Source organism: Adiantum capillus-veneris, chromosome 2 (genome assembly GCF_014529385.1).
Source record: "Adiantum capillus-veneris isolate H3 chromosome 2, ASM1452938v2, whole genome shotgun sequence".
Taxonomy (NCBI): Eukaryota; Viridiplantae; Streptophyta; class Polypodiopsida; order Polypodiales; family Pteridaceae; genus Adiantum; species Adiantum capillus-veneris.
The window spans coordinates 54,560,647-54,583,862 of NC_140932.1; the positions used below are offsets into that span (position 1 = coordinate 54,560,647).

Genomic DNA, 23,216 nt, shown 5'->3' on the forward strand with positions numbered 1-23,216 from the left:
ATACCGTCTGTGATGGTTATTCAGGATACTTTCAAATACGCATAGCCTTGGAAGATCAGCTAAAAACCACTTTTATCACGCCATGGGGTTGTTTTGCATACAGGGTTTCGCCATTTAGTCTCACAAATGCACCTGCCACATTCCAAAGATATGTCACATATGTTTTTCAACCGTTCTTTGGAACATCCATAAGAGTGTTCATTGATGATTTTTGTATATATAGCTCCCGTATTTCACATTTAGAAAAGGTAACTGAAGGTTTGGCCAGGTTGCAGAGCCTAGGTGGACAATTAAATGTGGATAAATGCCACATTGGGGAGAGTAAATTCATTCTACTAGGCCATGAAATTTCAGCAAGAGGTATCAACGCCGACCCAAGTAAGGTGTCCGCACTCATAGCCCTACCTTCACCAACGACCGCACGTCAACTGGTCTCTTTTCTACAGAAGGTGAGGTACTTAAGTAGATTCATACATCTACTATCACAACTTGTTCTACCACTGCAACAACTCACTCAAAGATCAACTTTCACTTGGGACGAGGAAAGTGAACTACAACAAGGTAAAGGAGGTCTTAGCCACTCTGCCAACTATCTCATCACCTAAGTGGGATGAAAAATTCTATGTCACCTCAAATGTTGGTGATGACTCATTGGGGGCTGTGCTACTCCAAAAGGATACGACGACATCTTTCATGAGGCCAATCTACTTCTCTAGTCGAATGATGACAGCAGGAGAGAAAGGTTTCACCCATGTGGAACACTTAGTCCTAGCTCTTAGATTTACAACTACAAAGTTTAGGTCATATTTGCTGCCTAAGCAATTTGTGATTCTAACCATGGATGAAATATTTCCCTATGTTGTACAACACATGGATGTGTCTGCTAGAATTACTAAATGGCTAGTTCGTCTGCAAGAGTTTGACTACATGGTATAGGTAGAAAGCACGACAAGGGCAAGTTTGGGGGGACTCATGACCTACCAAGTCTTTGAATGGAAGGAGAAGCAATCTAAGGAAGGAGGAGTCCGATTACCTCCAGTACCACCGATGGTAGAAGGAGCATACTCTTTCTACTTTGATGGAGCCTACAAGCGAGCATCCGACAAAGCAGCTGCAGGCATAGTGGTCTTTGATGACAAAGGGACAAAGGTATTTTTGTTGGGCCAATTGTTAGATTCACATTCTAACAATGAAGCTGAGTATGCAGCACTAACCAAGGGTCTACAATGGTGCGTCTTGCAAGGTGTACAACGCCTTAATGTATTTGGGGATGCTCTACTTCTGGTAAGGCAAGTAAATGGAGCATGGACATGCAAGAATCCTAGTTTAAGGACTCACTTAAGTGGTGTAAAAACCTTGTTGGGTAAGTTTGAAGAAGTTCAAATACACCATATCCCAAGGGCTCAAAACCAAGAAGCAGATGCCCTAGCAAGTGAAAGACTACAGGAAGTGGTGGTTGGAGCAATAAAACTAAAGCTCCCTCTATTTCAAGGCAGTGATGCCTTGCCTGACATCATGCATTTTTTGGAAACAGGGGAATGCCCATCAGATTTAACAAAGGGACAGAATCAATGGCTGACGCGGAAGGCCACAAGGTATCAACTCATCAATGATGGTTTGTACTGTAAGGGTAAGGACCAAATACTCAGGAAGGTCCCTCTCTCTCACGAAATCACGGGAGTAATTGCTAGCTATCACGACGGGGTTTGTGGTGGTCACTTTGCCCTAGACATAACAAGTAGGAAAATCTTGCAGGCAGGATTCATATGGCCTAGCCTCAACCGTGATGTACACCATTGGTGCAAAACGTGTAAGTTGTGTCAAAAGGCCGGCACTAGGTCGCTTATGCCTGAACCACAGACACCTATTCTCTCATATGGCCCATTTGAAAAATGGGGTATCGATGCCATTGGGCCATTACCTAGGGCCAACTCAGGAAAATTCTACATTATCATGGGGGTCGACTACATGACTAGATGGGCAGAGGCTACAGCCACCACTAGAATCACAGCGGTAGAGGTAGCTAAATTTATCTACGAGCACATATGCTGTAGGTTTGGCACACCTTTAGAGATCATCTCTGATAGAGGGCCAGGTTTCAGAGCAAACTTGGTAGGAGAATTAATGCAGAAACTGGGCATTACAAGGAGGCACTCTTCACCATATTACCCTCAATGTAATGGCCTAGTTGAAAAGGTAAATGGAATGGTTTTTAAAATTATTACCAAGCAGGTAAACAATCATCCCGGAGACTGGGATAAGTATCTACTACCAGCTTTATGGGCCTACAGAACTTCATTTCGTACATCCTTGGGATTCACACCGTATCATCTAGTATTTGGTAAGGAAGCAATCTTGCCCATTGAAGTGCAACTACAAAGTCTCAGAGTAATGGCAAGCCAACTTCAACAACCCAACATGCATTTGAGAGATCACATCATCAACTTGGAAAGACTGCAGCTGGACAGAGAAGAAGCAATAAATTATTATGCAGCACAAGCAGAGCATAGACAGCTTAGCTTTAACGAGCATCTCTAGAAAAAAGAATTGAAGAAAGGAATGTTGGTGCTCCGCTACGACAATCGCTTCGACACGCGCAAGGATAAGAAACTCCTGCTCCGATGGGAAGGCCCTTTCATCATCAGGAAAAAGTATGCCAATGGAAGCTACCAGCTTATGGAGGCTGATGGAAAACTTCATAAAACCAGGGTAAATGGTTGGCGACTTAAACCTTATTTTCTTCGATTTGACCAGGCTCCACCAATTGACATTCCAGATGAGGACACACCATTAGCCGCCACCTCCGACGATAATGATCAAACAGATGAGCTAGAGACATGAATGCCTCTAGCCAAAAGGGATGGGCTAATGATGGGGGCTTTTCACAGGCCAAGCTCCCATACCCCTCTTCTCTCGTCCCCACCCCATGAAAACCCCCTCTTATGGAGGAAGTGATAAAAGGCATTGGAAAAAGTAAGAAAAAAATAAAGTATGATTATGTAAATATATAAGAAAGGTAAAATAGGCCACCTCATGCCTGCGGGGTAGCCCATCCCCACCTTGCCTCCTTTTTCTTCACTGTTGCCCCGCCGGGTGTCCCTTTTCCTCTCCTCCACTCAAAAGGTCATTCCCCTCTCTCTTCCCCTTGTCCTTTCTCCTTTCTCTCTCCCCTCAAGCTACCCTACCTCTCACCAATAATGCATTATAACTCACCAATAATGCACCCTAACTCACATGCAACTTACCCTATCTTCCAAAATAGTATACCCCATCCCCTCTTTCTCTCTCCTATCATATCCCATGACCCAAATACCCCCCTCTCTCTCTAAAGGGTGCCCTGTTTCTTGTCTTGTAGCTAAATAACCTCCCCCACACTCACACACACTCAGTTTCACTGAAAAAGGTGCCCACAGACCCATCCCCACCCGGTGGTTACCTGATTTTTCTTGTGTTCATACACATCTGCACACAGATTCACCTCTGAACACACTCCCGTCTCTCCCCTCTTGTAATTACTTTATTCTCCATGTCACCTCTCACTTTTTTTCATCAACCCACCTCTCTCTCTCTTAGTCTCTCTCTCATGAGACTGCTGTTCTGGCACATATACACACAGCCAGACAAGTGGGGCCCACAGTCACATGGCCTATGTAGATAATGATTTCTTCATTTCTAAATTCTAGAATTTCTCCCCCTCCTCCCCTATATAAAGAGGGGTCACCATCACACTAAGGACACACACCATCACCAAAGAGTACACTATGCATTGTGTGTGCCTAGTGCACACACACACACCCACACCATCACCATCACCGCAATCACCATGCTCGTCTTGAGCATGACCTCTACACCCTTGGGCTATGGAAGATGAAGGGAAAATAAATGAAGGATGATGGCTATAACCCTCGTGCGAGTCTTCGCCATCAACTCCCACATATCCGCCATGTGCTCTACCACGCTCTCCCTTCTCATTCCCCTACCCTATGCTCCCCATTTCATCGCCTTATTCTCTAAATAAAGCTTGAGGTTTTGTGAGTATGTTTTCTTGCAATGTTTTGCCCATGTGAGGTGTGCGGAATCACCACCTAGTCTTGTGTTTGGAGTGAGCTTGTGTATGTGTGAAGGGTGTGCGGATTCGCCATCCTTTTGTGGTGCCTAAGTACTAAGCCGCTATACCCCTTCCCTCTCTCTCTCTCTCTCTCTCTCTCTCTCTCTCTCTCTCACTCACTTGATCTCATTCCCTTTCCTCTTCATCATTACTCCCAAGCATCCATCTCTCTTGGATGAAAACTTTGTTATGGTGGTGTGTTGTTTGCGTCCTAGCCGCTGAAGCTAGGTTGTGCCCCCTGTTTTCTTTACCATGACAGGCTCGAGGCGCGCCATTCGGTTCCCGGTGTTTTAGAGGCTGTCGGGGTTCGGGGTTCTCTTTGCTCCCGTCAACTTCATACCCCTTTGGTTGAAGCATGTAGATTTCCTCCTCTAAGTCACCGTGAGGGAATGCCGTATTTACATCCATTTGCTCGAGATTTAGATCATGAGCAGCCACAAGGCTTAAGACAAGCCTAATTGAGTTCATTTTTACAAAAGGAGAAAATATTTCATTGAAGTCAATACCTTTCTTTTGAGAAAAACCTTTTACCACAAGCCTAGACTTGTACCTTTTCTTCCCACCTTCTTCTTCCTTCACCTTGTACACCCATTTGTTTTGAAGTGCCCGCTTACCTTTAGGCAACTCAACCAACTCCCATGTTTGGTTGCGATGTAGTGAGTCCATCTCCACTTGCATGCTCTTCGTCCATTCTTCTTTGGATTCATGTTGCATAGCTTCTTCGTATGATTCCGGATCTCCAGAATCTGAGATCAAGAGATGGTTGAAGGAAGGAACAAACCTTTCTGGAGGTCTACTTGCTCTTGTAGATATTCGGGGAAAAGGTTGAGGCTCCTCATTTGGTTGACGTTGTTGCACATTGTCACCGTTTGCAGTCCTTGAGTCTTCACCGTCCTCAAGCTCCATGTACTCATCACCTGTTTCTTTTGTTTGTTTTCTTTCCAAGTAATCTTTGTACATATTTTGTTCGTTAAAAATTACATCCCTACTCCTTAAGATTTTACCATCTTTAGGATTCCATAGGCGATACCCAAAGTCTCCTTCTCCATAGCCAATGAAGAAACACTTTTTGGACTTTGCATCTAACTTTGATCTTAGGCTTCTATCTATGTGCATGAAAGCCTCACACCCAAACACTTTGAGAAATGCATAATTCACCGGTTTACCTGTCCATGCCTCTTCTGGAACTCCCCCATCCAATGCCGTTGAGGGTGACCGATTGATTAAGTACACAGACGTACTTACAGCTTCCGCCCAAAGCTCAAGCGGTAGGCCTGCATGTAGCCGCATGCTTCGTGCTCGTTCCATGATTGTCCTGTTCATCCTTTCCGAAATCCCATTTTGTTGAGGTGTCCTTGCGGTTGTCCTTTGCCTCCGAATGCCATTGCTAGCACAAAAGCTTTCAAAAGCTTGGCTGCAATATTCACCTCCATTGTCGGATCTGAGGCATTTAACCTTGGTACCTGTTTCATTCTCCACAAAGGCTTTCCACCTTTGAAATATGGAAAATACATCGGATTTATTCTTCATGACATAAACCCATGTTTTTCTAGTCGCATCGTCTATGAATGTTACATAGTACAATGAGCCACCAAGTGATGGTGTACTTGCAGGACCCCAAACATCAGAATGAACCAACTCAAGTTTTTTATTTTTTCTTTCATTTCCTGATTTTTGAAATTTTACCCTCTTTTGTTTACCATAAAAACAATCTTCACAGAACTCTAAGTCCACTTCTTTCAAACCTGGTAGAAGCTTCTTTGTTTGAAGGATTTGCATTCCTTTGGTACTCATATGCCCAAGTCGGTAGTGCCACACCGCACTGTCAACTTCTGTAGTTGCTACACAAGCTGAAGGTTGCGTGCTAACAGTACACAAGTAAAGTGTACCGACTTTTTCACCCTTGGCAACCACCAAAGATCCCTTTGAGATCTTCCACTGTTTGTTTCCGAATGCAATGTTGCGACCTTCATCGTCCAATTGTCCTGTAGAGATCAAATTTTTGCGAAGAGAAGGAACATGCCTAACATCTTTAAGCTTCCATTCATTTTTGTTAGCAGTTTTGACAGAAACTGTACCTTTGCCGACAATCTCACAAGCTTCATCATCTCCCAAGTATACATACCCAAAATTACCTTTGGTGTAGTCTTGGAAATGTTGCTTGTGTGGTGTCGCATGGAATGAAGCCCCGGAATCTACTATCTAGGAATTAGACACATTGTCTAATGAGAGAATGAGAGCATCTTGCTCTACTTTACCTGCCACATTGGCCTCCGATGTTGGCTTGTTGTCTTGAGACTCTGTCTCCTTCTTCTTCTTGGACCAGCAATCCTTCTTGACGTGGCCCTTCTTACCGCAATTCCAACATTAAGGAACTGACTTTGTGCGTGACTTGCTCCGCCTTGAGCGATCACGACCCTTTTAGTTTTTGAACCTCTCCTTAAGCCTTCCTCTTGTTTCCACTGATAGTGCAGCACTTGATGATTCTCCTGTGCTTCTCCTTCGCATTTCCTCGCTTAGGAGAACACCCACAACATCATCAAACTTAAGAGTATTTGTGTCAGAGATAGAATTACTTACAGCCATCACAAGGCTGTCCCAACTATCCGGTAGAGATGATAGTAAAAGGAGAGCTCGCACTTTGCCATCGAAATTGATTTTCACTGATCGAAGTTGACTTATGTTTGTGTTAAAGTCATTTAGGTGTTCTGCAACTGAACCATTCTCTGCCATCTTTAGATTGAACAAGCGCTTCATAAGAAATACCTTATTGGATGCCGATGGTTTCTCGTAGAAGTCGTCAAGTTACTTCATCAAGTCCTCCGTGGTCTTCATCTCCAAAACATTGAAGGCCACCGTTGACGCCAAGCTTAACCGGATTGTTCCCAGTGCCTTTCGATCAAGGACAATCCATGCTTCATCTGCCATTGTTGCGGGCTTCTTTGCAAGACCGCCTAGTGGCAAATAGAGGTCCTTCTGGTAGAGATAGTCTTCAATCTGTATCTTCCAATGTTGGTAGTCTTTGCCGTTGAACTTCTCAATCTTGAGCTTCCCTTCCTCCGCCATAACTCCCACTCAATTCAAGGAATCCTTTCCTTGAGATAATTTAGCTACGAGCAAACCTTGCTCTGATACCAGTTGTTAGGAAATAAGACGTAGCTAAATAGATAATTGAGTAGATTACTTAATGGAGAGAGACAGATTTACATACACGAGATTATAGAGAGAGAGAGAGAGAGAGAGAGAGAGAGAGAGAGAGTACACACGATATACGTGGTTCACCCAATGTGGGCTACGTCCACGGGAAAGCAGCCACTCAATGGCTTTAGTACTTCAAAACAAGAAGTAGTTTGCAAAGGGATTATACCCTTAATGGAGCTCCCGCCTTGCTTCACTCTCACCACCTCACACTCACCTTGTTGCATCAACTTCACACTATGAAATGTGTGTAGAAATGGCCTTCTTTTATAGGCCAAAAGGGCTGCCCTCTCTTATGAGAGACATCCATGTGTAGCCGTCCTTATGCGAATAAGTCCAAATAGGACCCTCCAATCCGCCCATGTGTGGCCGCCCTTGAGAAGACAAGTCCGCTTTTGAATTTGGCCACCGGCCATTGAATTCGGCCACCGGCCACCGGCCATTGACTTCCGACCACCGGCCATCTGCCATTGACTACCGGCCACCGGCCAACCGACCGATTGTTTTCCGACCACTTTCCGGCCGTCGTCCGGCCATAATATTCCGGTGGAAAAAAAGTCTCGGGGGCCTCCGCCCCCGAGGCCTTTAAAGTTGCCCTTGATTCTTGTCCGTGAAAATTTTGGTTTCCGGTGAGTGATTTTCCTTCACGCACGATGGCTTCTCCTCATAATGGGGGCCTTACAAATGTGCGCTTTTACCACAGAAAATTACAAGGGTAAATCAGGCTCCATACTTAACAGGGTGTGGATGTAATAGGTCCCCTACCTCGTACTTCTACAGGGAAGGTTTTCATCATCATGGGTGTTGACTACATGACACGATGGGGGGAAGCAACAAGCACAACCCGAATGACAGCTGAAGAGGTATCAAAGTTTATTTTTGATCATATTTGTAGTAGGTTTGGAACACCCCTAGAAATCTTATCAGATCGAGACCCGGGTTTTAAGGCTGACCTTATGAATGATCTCTTGAGGAGGTTGAAAGTGAAACACCTGCATTCCACACCCTACTATTCTCAATGCAATGGATTGGTGGAAAAAGTGAATGGAATGATATGTAAAATCATTTCTAAGCAGGTTGTGGACCGGCCTAATGATTGGGATCACCATTTGACGGCTGCTCTTTGGGCGTATAGGCACTTCTCCCCATTGAGGTAGAGCTCTCAAGCTTGCGCGTTCTTGCAAGAGTGGCAAAAAAACCAAAAGAGCTTCTACATGAAAGGATCTTAGATCTCCAACGACTTGAGCTAGATAGAGAAGAGTCCATTGATCACTACATCACCAAAGCGACAAGCCAAAGGGACAAAATCAACAAGAAGCTCAAGGGGAAAGGATTGAAGGAAGGTATGTTGGTTCTTTGCTATGATAACCGACTTGATACTCGACTTGAAACAAAGTTTTTGCAAAGATGGGAGGGACCTTTCATGATAAAAACAAAGTTTGGGAATGGCAGTTATAGATTAGCAGATTTAAAAGGAAAACTCCACAAGACCAGAGTCAATGGATGGAGATTAAAGCCCTACTTTCAACGTATCAATCCGTTGATAGGAAGTCATCTACCTACATCTTCTAAGCTCCAAATTGGCATGGCTCCCTTCGGCTTGGCAAATGCTCCACCTATTTTTAAAGCTGTGATGTGCAAAGAAGAACCAGCCTTGGAATCTGAACATACCCAAGGCAACCCTCCCATCTCCGATTTATGGGATTGAGGTAATGAAAAGCACGTCTAATGGAGTAAAAGAGTGCATGTCGCTTCTCCTATTAAAAAAAAAAAAAAAAAAAGAGAAAAAAGAGAAAAAAAAAGAAGAGAAAGAAACAACACGGTCCTCCTAAAGATATGAATATCTCTAGGCTTGGGGGAGGGGTAATATGAATGGCATAAAATGGTAACCATCTTTTTCCAACATTTTTCAGCCTACTCAACGTCCTCTTCCTCATATGTGTATATATTTTTCTACGCTATTGAGTTATCTAGAGTAAATTCCCCCTCTTTGTTTAACCTTTGTGGCGACACATACATTGTACTCTTCCCAAAAATGTCACCTTAGTCATATATTTAGGTTACCACCCTTATCTTTTTTGCTTTGTAAATAAAATTAAGCATACAATAACCAACTATCTACCCCCAAAATTTCTTACCTCTTGTGAATTAGTAGTAGAAAAATAATATATCCATCTTCCATCCCATATAGATAAATTACCATGGAAAATCAACTCTCCACTTGTCTTTACCAAAGATTATGGTCCATCTCTACAAGTCTTCTATGCCCCCTACATAGGTGGCCCAATATCTCTTAAGAATATACATATAGTTTTTCTCCTTTCAAAAAGACTCAAATTGTATATTCTTTTCACAAGCAATAATATTGGGCCCTCCTCTATTTGTTTAAGCATCATACTCTTTTGAAAAAGAATGATTCCCCTTGGATGCATACAAGCAAAGGGCCCATACAAGAAGACTTGGAAGCAAAAGGTTCCCTAGCCTAGTGTGGACCTTCCAAACCTAATTTCTTGGTGCATGGGCATGAAGAATAGTCCAAATTCATATAAAAAATGTTGAGAAGGTCAAATTTACCTTTTGAAGCATATCATTCCGAGCTACAGGTAAAAAGTTATGGTCAAAATAGTGTAAATCTGTCAGATTCGTAACAAAAGGGAACTGTAAATCAAGTAAATCAAGAGGGTGAGATCTTATTTTTCCCCTACTCATCTTCTAGAAGAGCAATGAGTCCTCAAGTTCACTTGCATGTGATGGGACCAACCTAAAGATGCTTTCTAAAATTCCAAGATAGACAAGTTGAGATACCCCGAAGGAGCCACCCGTAGGGCCTCATGGTGGGGCCCACCTACATTATGCACCCCTATGGAGCCTTCACGGTCTAAAATGATATTTTTGGTGAATAAATAGTCCCTTTTATGTCCAATATTCAATGAGTGGTCAAAGGACACTTAATTAGGGCTAATCACTCACCCTAATTAAGTGTAGCATAATCCCACTCCTACACAACTATAAATAGCCCCCCTTGGAGAGACTCAAGGACACACCTATATTTTCAACTTCATGTTGTTCTTGATCAATAGTAGAAAAACCCCCAACTCTCCCTCTTTCACATCCTCCCTCCTAACCCTCCTCTTTGGAGAAAGTGCAACTCTATCCTCCACTCTTTCTATTCTACAATCTCTTACTCCATCAACCCAATAAATCATTGTAGCACCTCAATAACTTGTAAATACATCATGATCTCTCTCATGGTATATTTGCGTAGAGGCATGGTCATGGGAGTGCTTGTTGAAATTTGTTTTTGAGTATTGTAGGGTGCTGAGAAGGAGAAAGAAAAGTGGTCCAAATATTGCACGAGGCCACTTCCAAGAAAATGTAGGTATGTTCGGGTTTACGCCTATTCATGCTCATTAGGGTGCACTCTAACTGTTGCTCTTTATGTAGTGTGTTGAGAAGGGCAAGAAGACAACCATATCTTTGGACGGGGATGGGTCTCAAATGCCGCATGAGGATCCCACTGTTGTGGAGTTGGCGACAAAGGGAGGGGTGCATGTATGTTCACCTTCTCCAACTCGGGCTCGCCTAGGTTTACGTGTTGGGTCCATGTTTACACGTCGGGCTTGCCCAAGTTTTCATGCCATGCTAGGATTGGTTGGGTTGAAGTGTCAAGTCCGTGGTGCTAAAAGGTTGCATTTCATGGCTTCTCTTTATAAGGTGGGTTGGTCCCAAGGTTTTGTGTGTGGCAAAGGTTAAACCCAAAGGTTGGTGAAGGTCCAGATGGAAAAGCTAGACGATAACAATCCAAGAGTGCGGATGGGAAGAGGCTGCTTGTGAAGCCCAGAGAGAAGGTCCAAACGAAGGGTTCTAATGTGAAGAGGCCCCTTGTGAAGCCCAAGAAGAAGGTCCCAATGAAGGGTTATGATGCAAAAAGGGCTCTTGTGAAGCCCAAGGAGAAGGTCCACTGAAAGGTTCATATGTGGTTCAAAAGCCCTCAACTGTCCACTTGAAGGGTCGTGAGGTAGAGAAACTCTAACGGAATAATTATTTTAATATTTATTGCAGCTGACAAGTGGAAAAGGCTTTACCGGGCTAGGCCTAAGTGAACGGAAATCTATTTGATGTACATTTTATTATTCAGGTGCTCTTTATGAGCTTTGGCCATTTATGACCGGCCAACCAGTTTGTATTCATTTTGACCATTCAAGAAATCTATAAAACAAATACATGTAAGAGGGAAATGGTCACTCTTGCAGGGGGGGAGATTGCACCTAGTGTCCGCGTTGTTCTTCTCTCCTCTCCTCTCCTCTCCTCTCTCTCGCCGTGCCAGCGTAGCACTCCGATCTAGGAGGTGCGCCTGCATGTGCTCTCTCCCTCTCTCTCGCTCCCTGTCTCTCTTTGTTCATGTGCAACATTGGTTATGTACTCGTGGATGTGCTAGGTATGCAATTCCGTTTGCTTATGGCTTGCAATACGCTATTTGCTCTATTTTGCAAGGCCTGCAGCGCTTTCTATTTGTAGGAGTGGTATCACATCAAAGAATTTGATAAAGGGACAGTAAGGAGGGGAAGTTTACACCTTAATGACTGAGGCTTCAACCCAAGCAACTAGGAATTGTCGTCAGGAGCCGAGGCGATAACGCTTGTACTGGATGGTAGAGGTGTCTCCCTAAGGTACAATCAAGCGACCACTAACAACCAGTTGCCTTGCCTAGAGGATAGATTCAACAACAACATGCGACCATGTAGTGAATTAGGGGTGCCTACATTTTTAAACACACACACACACACACACACACACACACACACATAGTCGTAGGCCTTTTCGCTTTGCAGTTCCGACTCTCTCTCGTAGCTGGGGACGCCTACCACACAAGAGGCGCCATGCAAACTCTCCGCTCTCTACTATTGCAGTGGCTGAACTGGTGCCACATAACTCTCTCTCTCTCTCTCTCTCTCTCTCTCTCTCTCTCTCTCTCTCTCTCTCTCTCTCTCTCTCTCTCTCTCTCTGTCTTCAGCCGTCACCCTAGATTCCCTACCTAACTCCAACCACCATGCAGACACCCACACACACACACACACACACAAACACAGTTGAACTCTCTCTCTCTCTCTCACACACACACACACACACACACACACACACACACACACACACACACACACACACACATTTGCATGCAGCCATCCACTTCTCTCCCTCTTGTCTTCAACCACCCCACCCCACTTCTCACCCCATGGGCACAGTCGACTGCTGTTTTGATCCGGCTCCAACGACTGCAGGTCAGAATCCAGCCAACTCTCTCTCTCTCTCTCACTCTCGCCCTCTCTTTTCACTTAACCCACGACTCCACCTGTGTGGACAATTATAGAGGGGCAGCATGCAGGTTATCCAAAGTAGGGAGGACAGTTCAGGAACACGACTGCAGACAAGCAAGGAGTTGTCACATGTGTGTAGGATTACAATGAGCAGAGGGGTGGCCCGTGGTTGGCAAGAAGGAGGAAAGATGAGACCCCCACTTAGCGACAAGCCGAGGGTACGCTTGCTACGGGGAGAGATGTAGAACGGCATGGTGAGCAAGGCCATGTATGAGGAGAAGGGGATGATGATGAGGGTATGAAGGAGGGAGATGAGATGAGGGTTGGAGGGTGTCAGGAGGAACCAGAGTTGCAAAGAAATGAGGGAACCTATGGAAAGTCAAAAGGGGGAGTCTGGGATGACTGTGTAAGGCAACATGCTATGGAAGGTTGCAAGCTACAGGAAGAGACGAGGAGGAAGGGACTCACTTTCAAGGGTTGCATGCAGAGCGACCATTTTCATTAAAAAAAAAGGGCCGAATGTAGATTATGGTGGGCATCCACGAGTCAAAATAAAGAGTACATTTGGTCCAAGAAGGCATATCAAAATTTTGAACCGACGTCCAAAGTGGAAGATAGCCAACTGCATTATCTTGCTTGTGCTTATCGGTCATGGATTCTCTAGATCCTATGCCAAAGGAGGGTCATTTTTCCATGGACTTTGTCACTGTACATCCATATTTGACAGATTTATACCCTTTGATTTATGTCCATCTTTCCTCTTGCTCTTGGGTCTAGTTATTTGTCATTATAAGTGTGCGAGAGGGAGTGGTGCATGGTAGAGATTTTTAAAGGGGTCTATGTATTGGCCAATTTTGAGGTGCCATAAATGTGAAACTACAATGCAAAGGTTGTAGGTAAGGGTCAATACTGCTTTCTTTGTGGTTAGATATATGCAATTAGGATTGGTTGGATATGAGTTCAGACAGTAGTCTTTCAGATGTGTGTGTATACTCTTGCCCTTGCACTGTTGGCCGACAGTTTGCTTGAAACTCGTTCGTGTTGGTTATTATGGCTTCTACCGTTATGATGTAATAAACAACGTCTTCACACTATTGGTGAGCATCACCGTTGCATCTATTGGCTACTGTCCACATGCCAAATCGCATGAGGGGGGAGTTGGTGTATGCTTGCTGGCTTGTTGCTACCATAGCTACTGCTGACACTGAACTTGTTGCAATTGTTGCCGATCACATGCTACGATAGTGCACCCCTCGATCTCACACTATGAAAATGTATCACGTTAGTGTTGTGAAAATAAGAAGCTTATTCTTCTTTATTTCATGGCTATATGCATATTAAAAATCTATCACCTACCATGCCATGATCATCTCAAGCTGCACAGCATATAACTTTAAGAAAGGCAAGTCCTTGATGTTCAATCAAATCCAATGTTTATATTTAATTTCTTATGTAATGATATCATTTTAGAGACTAAGTGACAATCCAGGTAGTGATTTCTTCCAACTATAGCTGAGCATTGCAATGTTAATTTGATTTGTGAAAATACCTTTACTTGTCAAGTGTTGTGCTAGCAAACGGTACGTACCGTACATCAACCTCACTCATGGGTTTCATATTTTGTTTACATATATTATCTTATGAATTGTGGAATTTACATCGCTTGCACTTACACTAAATGGCATCCCTTATGTGATGATTTTTTTTCACTGATCTATAAAACTATTTATATAAGCTAAGGTGCTTTGGAATGATGGCAATAATTTGTAAGTACTTTTGCACTCAAACGTACTCCAGTATTGTATCACACAGGTGGCAAATATTTTATTATGCGTTGTCTAGTCCATTGGTCACATGCACACAGACTCGCCGATTTAGGCAGTGTGTAGATACTCATCTTGGTGCAGATTTGCCGATTTAGACAGCACATTGATAAATTGCAGATTCATGATTTTTAAACACTATCAAATGCAAATTCGCTGATTTAGGCAGCTTTAGTGCAGATTCGCCCATTTAGGCAGCACGTCTTATTGATGTAGATTCGCCGATTTAGGCAACACCACTCAAAAAATCATGTTGCAGTGAGTGGCCACCACTGTAACTCGTATGATTTTGTTACCAGGGTATACAAAATGACATATGTTTGAATTTGGATTTGGAATGGATATATGATGATTTCCTGTCGCGATAGTATTTGTGGAGTTAGACTTGAGATTGATGAAAATTGACTAATTGCATAATGAGTGTGATAATATCCCGATTCATCACGATATGACATATACTACTTATTCTAGTGGTATGGGACACTACAATAGGCAATATGTGGGTGACGTCAACCATTGGCAATGTTATTTAATTTTATGAATTTCTATTTTACTTTGTGCCATTTTCAACACAGATTTCTAATCATTATTTTTGACAAGTTTTTGTTTGCAGATTCTTATCCCTCGCAACTGAGGACATTTGCTTTCCAACGGAGAGGTATGTAATGGAATTAATATTTTAATATATATTGTAGCTGACAGGTGGAAAAGGTTTGACCGGGCTAGGCCCAAGTGAACAGAAATATATTTGATGTACATTTTATTATTCAAGTGCTCTTTATGAGCTTTGGCCATTTATGACCCGCCGACCAGTTTGTATTCATTTTGACCATTCAGAAAATCTATAAAACAAATACGTTGTCGTGCTGTGACATGTACATAGTGGGAACACATGCTACAAGAGTTATCTTGTAACTTTTTAGATACATAATTATATTTCCTATAATGTACATATGCATATGTAAGTATAAAAATAAGCTTTCTATCTCATCTTATTATTTATCTCAAGGGTAATGTATTCTTACTTTACCATCAAAAAATACTATGGGAAAAGTGTCAATAGCTCCACCTCTTTAACTTGGGGCAAAAAGCATTGATTCTTTCTTTCTACCATCTCATTATTATCTCACACCCTATCTAGATCCTATATCTAGAGTAATTTCCAATCTATATATATTCTATGTGTTTTTTATATTTTTCTTATATTTCTTTTTAAATAGCTACTAGGAGGGAATCAAATCCTAGTGGGACACTAGGTGGCATGATTTCAAAGATACACTTATTTTAATGCATTATTGCAAGCATGATTACAAAACTTTGTCAAGGAGCAATGTCATGCTTTCATATGGCATGAGGTGTCCTTTGGAATCAAATGAAAGTCTAGGCTAAGGGGACCACATGAAGACTTTTGCTGCCAGAAATGGACCCTATTTTGATGAATTGTTTACACAAGGTTCCAATCTGAATTGGAAAATGATTTTAAAATGAAAATCGTAGCTAATGAGCTGAAGTTTCTGCCCATATTTTTACTTTTTTATTTGGAGCTATGGTTGAGGAGATATGATCAAAATACTGGACCCCAGTCTGCCCACATCATGCAGGGACAGCTCATTTCCAACTTTTCCAATTCCTGTTCACACTGGCTCCTCTCTTCTTGTGTAAACCCTTGTGGGTTCCCTTCACCTATTAAAGGGGACCTCTTCTTCCTTGGAAGGAACTCAAGCATTCAAGACATTGATGAGAGGAATTCTTGAGGGAGTGAGTAGTAATGCCTAATTGTACTTAGCCCCATTAACATAAGCCCAAGCCTACACTTTCTCCTAGAGGAAAACTAGCCATTCTTGTACGCCATCCTTGGAGGATCAACTCTAATCAAAGAAGGTGTTGTACTTGGTGTATCAATCAACGTTGAATTCTCCCCTCTTCTTCTCTCTCCCATCAATAATGGTGCCGAAGGGTTTTAAGTAAGATGTGTTCTACATTGATGTTTTCTTGATTTCTTGTTGTTTTCATTTTCATCTCTAATCCAACATATATATATGTATCTAATCTCATCCCCTTAACCAAACCTATCTCTCTCATTCTTAGTAATTCATCCTCTCTAGGTTCTCTTTGCTACAGGTACATCTCTCCCTGCAGTATCCTTATTGCTTACGGGCAAGAATAGGGCTTGGGAGGGAAACTTATCATCTCTTCACTTCTCTCATATCTACATTTCTCACATACTATCCTAAATGAATAACCCACATGATGATAATTTCTATCGCTTTCACTCTGTATGATCTATTAGAATTAACGTATGGATTAGCCGTAAAGTACACTTTCAACAACGTATAGTGTTTCTCTTTGGCCCAGAAAGGCTCAATGAAATACTTCTATCACCGGATCCCATCATACTACCTCTCATAGACTATAACTTTTCTTTTGACGTAAGCGTAGTTATCTTGCTATGAACCAAGAGGATTTGTACACACAATTAATCCCAATCACTAAACAAAATATATATATTATGGTAAGCACAAAACTACAATTCCAAAGAACAATTCGTAGCCTATTTAGGCAGCCAAGATTGAATGCCATTAACTCATCTGTTAACCCTTTCATATTACCCATGATACGATATGACCATAGACTTGATGTTTTCATCTTTGTGTTATTTTGACATTTTCTTTTGTGTTCTTTCTTTGTGCGTGTGAGTGCAAGAGAGAATGGGTGGGCTTCTTTGATTGTACTTCTTTCCAAACCCTAGTCTTCATGGCATCTATGGTTTAACTCCTTCATATAGTTTTTGTCGAGTTCTCTCACAAACTCTCACAGCCATAAGCCCGGTGCTTTCCTGGCAAGACCGCAAATTTCTCGACAACGTGCAAGAGGGAAATGGTCACTCTTGCACGAGGGGTGATTGCACCCAGTGTCCGCGTTTTTCTTCTCCCCTCTCCTCTCCTATCTCTCGCCGTGCCGGCGTAGCACTCCGCTCTAGGAGGTGCACTTGCACGTGCTCTCTCGCTCTCTCCCGCTCTCTATCTCTCTTTGTTTGTGTGCAACGTTGGTTATGTACTCGTGGATGTGCCAGGTATGAAATTCCGTTTGCTTATGGCTTGCAATATGCTGTTTGCTCTATTTTGCAGGGCCTTTTTCACTTTCCGTATGTAGTAGAAACATCCCAAGGTGGCCAGTGAAAAGGGGAAGGGAAAGCTTCACCTACAGAAGAAGCCCAAGCCAAATGCTGCAATTGCCACTGCAAAGAAGACAAAGGCAGTAAGAGAAAGATTCTTGAAGTAGCAGGGGCCGGTTTAGGGTCTACATCCTAGAGAACGAAGGCCAAAACCTCTCAACCATTGAGCATCAGTTCTGTGAGTCCCTCTCTGACCCGGGTCTACATTTAGTCTTGGGCATGCCCAGGTTTACATTTGGGTTAACAAGGGCTGCCTACCATTTTTGAAGTTATGCAGGTATGTTCTTTTATATAGGTGCGGAGAGCCGACTCATTGAAGTCATCTCGACCATATGCAGCAGAGATTTATGTTGATGGGAAGCTCGTCCGGATGTGCCGAACAGATCGGGCTTACCCAAGTAGAAACACATGGATGGAGAAGCAATAACCTATGGTGGACCACCTTTGTAAGAAACATGGGCTGAGGGTAGAGATTCCACATAGAGTGGGAGGGAGGGTGATTGGTGCTGCTTTAAACCCCATTCCAAATTATAGACAAAGAGATATGTTATGTGCGGCAAAGTGATTTGAAGACATGGACCGCAAGTACGAGTTGAGTCCCAACGACTTTTCAAGCAAGGGTCCTCATTAGGGGCTTGGAAGCTTGGGATTGTATCAACAAGAAGAAAGTATGATGCACCAAAGATGACTTTATCCTTGACTTTGTGGCGGCTCGTATGCAAAAGGCTGATGCTATGCAAGAGATGAAGAAATATTCTATAGTGAAGAAGATACGGCAAGGCTAAGAATGCCATGTGAGTCTCTCTCTCCCTCTCTCTCTCTCTCTCTCTCTCTCTCTCTCTCTCTCTCTCTCTCTCTCTCTCTCACTTTGTTGCCCATCAATGCCTGGGTCTACACCGTCTAACATTGCCCGGGTTTACATAACCTATTTTTGCAGCGGTGTGTTCAGAGCTTGAGTCCCATAAGTGAGGATGAAGAGATAGGGGAGGAAGATGATACCAGTGATGATGACGGCGGGAATGATGAAGCAGTTGATGATGACCAAGGGAGTGACGAACAAGGTCGAGAGGATCATGAAGAAGGGGGAGATGGGGATGGGAGTGATGAAGGGACTGGAGGCAATGGGGATGATGGAGATAGTAGCGGGAGTGACAGTGGTAACAATGATGGGGGTGGCGAGGATGATGGGGAGGATAGTAGGGATGATGGAGACAGTGTGGATGTAAGTGATGAAGGGGATGCTACTGGCACTAAAGGCGAGGATGCATCAATGGATGGGGATGGGGAAGGTGAGGTAGGTGAGAAGGTGTCAATGGATGAGGACTCCACATCACACCTAAGTGGAGATGGTGGCACCCCTTGGGAAGTGGCTATCCTTGCATTGCTGAGGTCGGTTTAGGCCAGCTGCATTGATTCAGCTTTTTTGTATTACATCTCTCAACTTATTACTATGAGTTGCCATGTTTTGAATGTTAATGTCTTTGCCCCAATGCTGTACCTAACTATGCTGAAGCTTCTAACTAGCAAAGGAGTTTTTGTTAATGGCTTTGGGTAAAAACTCTCTCTCTCTCTCTCTCTCTCCCTCCCCCTTGTTGCCTCGGTTTACTCTTGCCCTATACTGCCTAGGTTTATAGTGGGATATTAATGCCTTGGTTTACACTTGCCTTGTAATGCTTGTGTTTACACCTGCATGTGGCATACAAAGTCTCTCTCTCTCTCTCGTCTCTCTCTCTCTCTCTCTCTCTCTCTCTCTCTCTCTCTCTCTCTCTCTCTCTCTCTCTCTCTCTCTCTCTCTCTCTCTCTCTCTCGCACCTGCCTTGGAATGCCTAAGTTTATATTTTCATATGGCGTGCAAAGCCCCCCCCCCCCCCCCCCCCCCCCCCCATTGCTGCCAAAAGATACTCTTGTCCTAAATTGCTTGGGTCTACACTATGCTAACAATGCCTTGGTTTTCACTTGTGCATGGTATACAAAAGTCTCTCTCTCTCTCTCTCACCCACCTTAATGCCCCCCCCACTCCCTCCCTCTCTCTCTCTCTCTCTCTCTCTCTCTCTCTCTCTCTCTCTCTCTCTCTCTCTCTCTCTCTTCTCTCTCTCTCTCTCTCTCTCTCTCTCTCTCTCTCTCTCTCTCTCTCTCAACTCTCTCCTCTCTCTCTCTCTCCCTCTCTCTCTCTCACTCTCTCTCTCTCTCTAATAACGGGTCTTGAGTTCAACTCTCTCTCACCGGATAGATCCTTAAGTCTGTTGGGATAATTTCCTACAACGTTAAAACCCTCTTCTTCTTCTTCTCGCTCTATCTCTCTCACTCTCTCTCTCCCTCAGATTGAGAGGAAATGTTCTACTAATTTCAAGCTTATATACTTCTTAATTATGCATCTAATTGCTGATTCAAACTTTTTAGTGAGACTTGTTGTAGAGGGAAATTACCAGAGTATCACTTGCTCTTGCCCTTCTACTTTCCCCCACTTTCTTTGCTATAAGGAGTTCCCCTAGCTTTCCCTCGTGGTTTAATTTGGGTCTCAACCTTCCCCCCCCCCCCCCCCCCCCCCCCCCCCCCCCCCCCCTCTCTCTCTCTCTCTCTCTCTCTCTCTAAGGCTTTGGCAAGAATCCAACTCCAACATGTGCTCCTTGAGTTTGACAAGATGTGTATTGCCCACCTTTTTTGTATTTGTGCCCCTTTCTTCAAGACAGCATATAGTTATCTATTATACGATGTCAGAGTGCACACGTCTCCGAGGTCGACCGAGAAAGCATCGAGATTTTGACTGTAGATGGATAGTTAGTGTAGCCTCAAACCAAGGGAAACCAGTGTGGTTAGGGCCGATTTAGTGTTAGTAAGAAGATATAGAGATACTTATAGAGCAAGCATAAGAGAAATTCATGACACAAAACACAAATAACATTGAAAAATAAGCTGAAAGTAGATATTGATACTTAATTGGTGCTGACAACATGTAGATTGCGTCCAATAATTTGATATTTGAAAACCCTAATACAAATCGGTTGCATACACCGACGTCGGTATGCCTGTTGATTTGCAAACCCAATTCAAAAGTCCCCAACCCAATGGAAGTAATCTGTACTTGTCAGGCCAATCCCACCCTGTACAATTTTTATACTCCTTAGTTCCCAAAATTTGCCCTTCTAACTCTAGTCGGTCAATTTTTACTGTTCTCTATCTTGGAAAACACATCCCTTATGCACTGCTTGATCTCCACGGCTATGGTTGATTCCAAGACTTCAAATATCTCTCAATAGGGCTGAAATCCTGCTATATGCCCTTCTATACCAGCTTGCCTTCTTATTTTGTTCCAATCTCCTCCTCGCTTACCTTCGTCGAGATATAAGAGCAAGGAGGAAAAAGATTTTCTCTTTGATGAGAGTGAGAGTGAGCTCGAGAGAGAGACCAAGAGGAAGAGCTTCCACTTCCTTTTGATAATCCTCCCCCTTTGCTTCCTACCCGCCCCTTCCCGTTCTCTGGTTCCTCCTCCTTCCTCTACTCCCCTTGCATGTAGACTTTCCTCGTTCTCCCCTCCCGAATTTGAGAGAGAAGGTTAAATCCCAACCTTTGTCAAAGCGGAATGGGAGAGAGAGACATGGATCCCAAGAGATCATAGTGGCCCGCCCCTCCTTCCTCTCACCACGCTTTTCCTTTACCAGCTCGAAGCCCTTCCTTCCCTTTCACACACTTCTTCCCCTACTGCTTGAAGCCCCCTCCTCTTTAACACCCTCCTCGAAGCCCTAAAAAACTCCTTTTTTAACCCCCTCCATGAAAGTCATAGTGCCGTGACTGACGTGGCATGAGAAGGGGTATGATGACATGGCATTCTTGGGTTTGTAGCATCACCAGATGCGGCGAGACTGGGCCCAAAAAGCATTGCAAGCCTTCTCTCCAAGTCTCGCTTCATGGACGCCACCATTGGAGGCGCAAGCTATTCTTTCTTCCTCAGTGCTGCTGCTCACTGCCCACCATGTTTCCTCATCCCCCATTCACATTATGTAAAATAAAAATCCTTTGTAACTTGTTCAAATGGGCGGCCCTTTATGCCATAGTGGGTGCCCTCCTTCTTGTGCTTTTGGGCGGCTGGCGGCCCCTCAATAGACACCATATTTGGCATGCACAATGACAAAGGCACCTGCAAAGGCCTCCGCATTTGATAGAAATGACCCGTAACTCCCTTGCCATGAGCATGATATCTTGCAGTGAAACCTCATCAAGGAATTTACGCTTTTGTAAGCCACCACATTTGCCGTAGACATCGACCAATGTATTAGCAAGGCACCACTTTCAAAACACAAAGCTCAACAAGAACTTAACATGCTTTCATAAAGGCACCACATTTGATTTATTTATCAGACAAAGCGTTTCTCTGCATGACATATCAACCAAAGCATTGCCTGTCACAACACATTTGACATATATCTTGGCCTTAGCATTGACGATCATCACATTTAGTTTACATCTCACCTATGGTGATGCCAAGCACACCCAACTATCAATGCACTATAAGAGATGACATTCCGAACAAGATACTTCTCGATCACTTATGCTACCGCATTCCAAAACGTGGTCAACAGCCAAAAATTTACAATTGGCACACTTACCAAGGCAACCAAAGTGGTACGAAACTGGACCCCGGGGAGAAACTGGCAATACCTTGGCAAACAGAGCTCCAAATGGAAATCTGAAAAGACCAACATGCTCCACATGATGAATAATGAGGCCCATGCATTCACTTCAACTTTGAACCTTCAACAGTAGCTGCCCAATCCGGCCCATATCTGCAAACTGCCCTAGCTTCAAACTGACATAACTTCTTCACTGTAGCTCCGATTGACGAGCCATAAAGATAGGCATGGAGAGCACTTCAAACACTACAAATTTGGCTTATAAAATCACATTTTGGTAGCATTACTATGAATTGTCTTGCATGTGGAAACTCCATTTCTAGGCACCAAACCCCACATTTAGCATACACTCCATCATTCTTTTACTGACATAACAGCTGCTAACATTGTTCATAAATTTGACAAAAACTCAAATATGTATGCAAATTTGTATCTTTCAACGTGTGCCCCACAAAGAGGCACGACATATCCAACCCCTCTAAACCTGCACATCCTCTGGTATGTGCCAACCATCATTCCAAACTGCAAGCAAAAACTTGTAAACATTTAAGCACTTCCCCATTGTGAAGAGGCTTTGAAAATATTTCCAACCTACTGGCTTATTTCAATATTCCCTCCTCCAAGATCATAGGGAAAACACAATAATTTCCTTGTAGTAGAGAATAAGCATTAGTCAACCCATAAATCATCATGAATCCCACCTAGATCATATGGAATATAAGTCAACTTCCCCAGACCATGAACATACACATCTCCACACGGATCAAATGGAATATCAATCAATTGCCCCAGACCATAAATATAATTGTTTCCTCTTGGATCAAAAGCTAGCTCAATATCCCCTACATCATAGGGTAATAGAGAATACAATACAACAACATGTATCACTAGATACTGCCATATCCCTTGTGCAATTGGATCATCCAATTGTTGATCATCAATCACGGGTAGGAGGATTGTAGCAACATC

At 43.3% G+C, this 23,216-nt stretch overlaps 1 pseudogene; it reads left to right on the forward strand.

Annotated features, from left to right (window-relative positions):
- The first annotated feature begins 10,744 nt into the window (after nucleotides 1-10,744).
- On the forward strand, nucleotides 10,745-18,293 carry LOC147462810 (uncharacterized; annotated as a pseudogene).
- The last annotated feature ends 4,923 nt before the right edge of the window (nucleotides 18,294-23,216 follow it).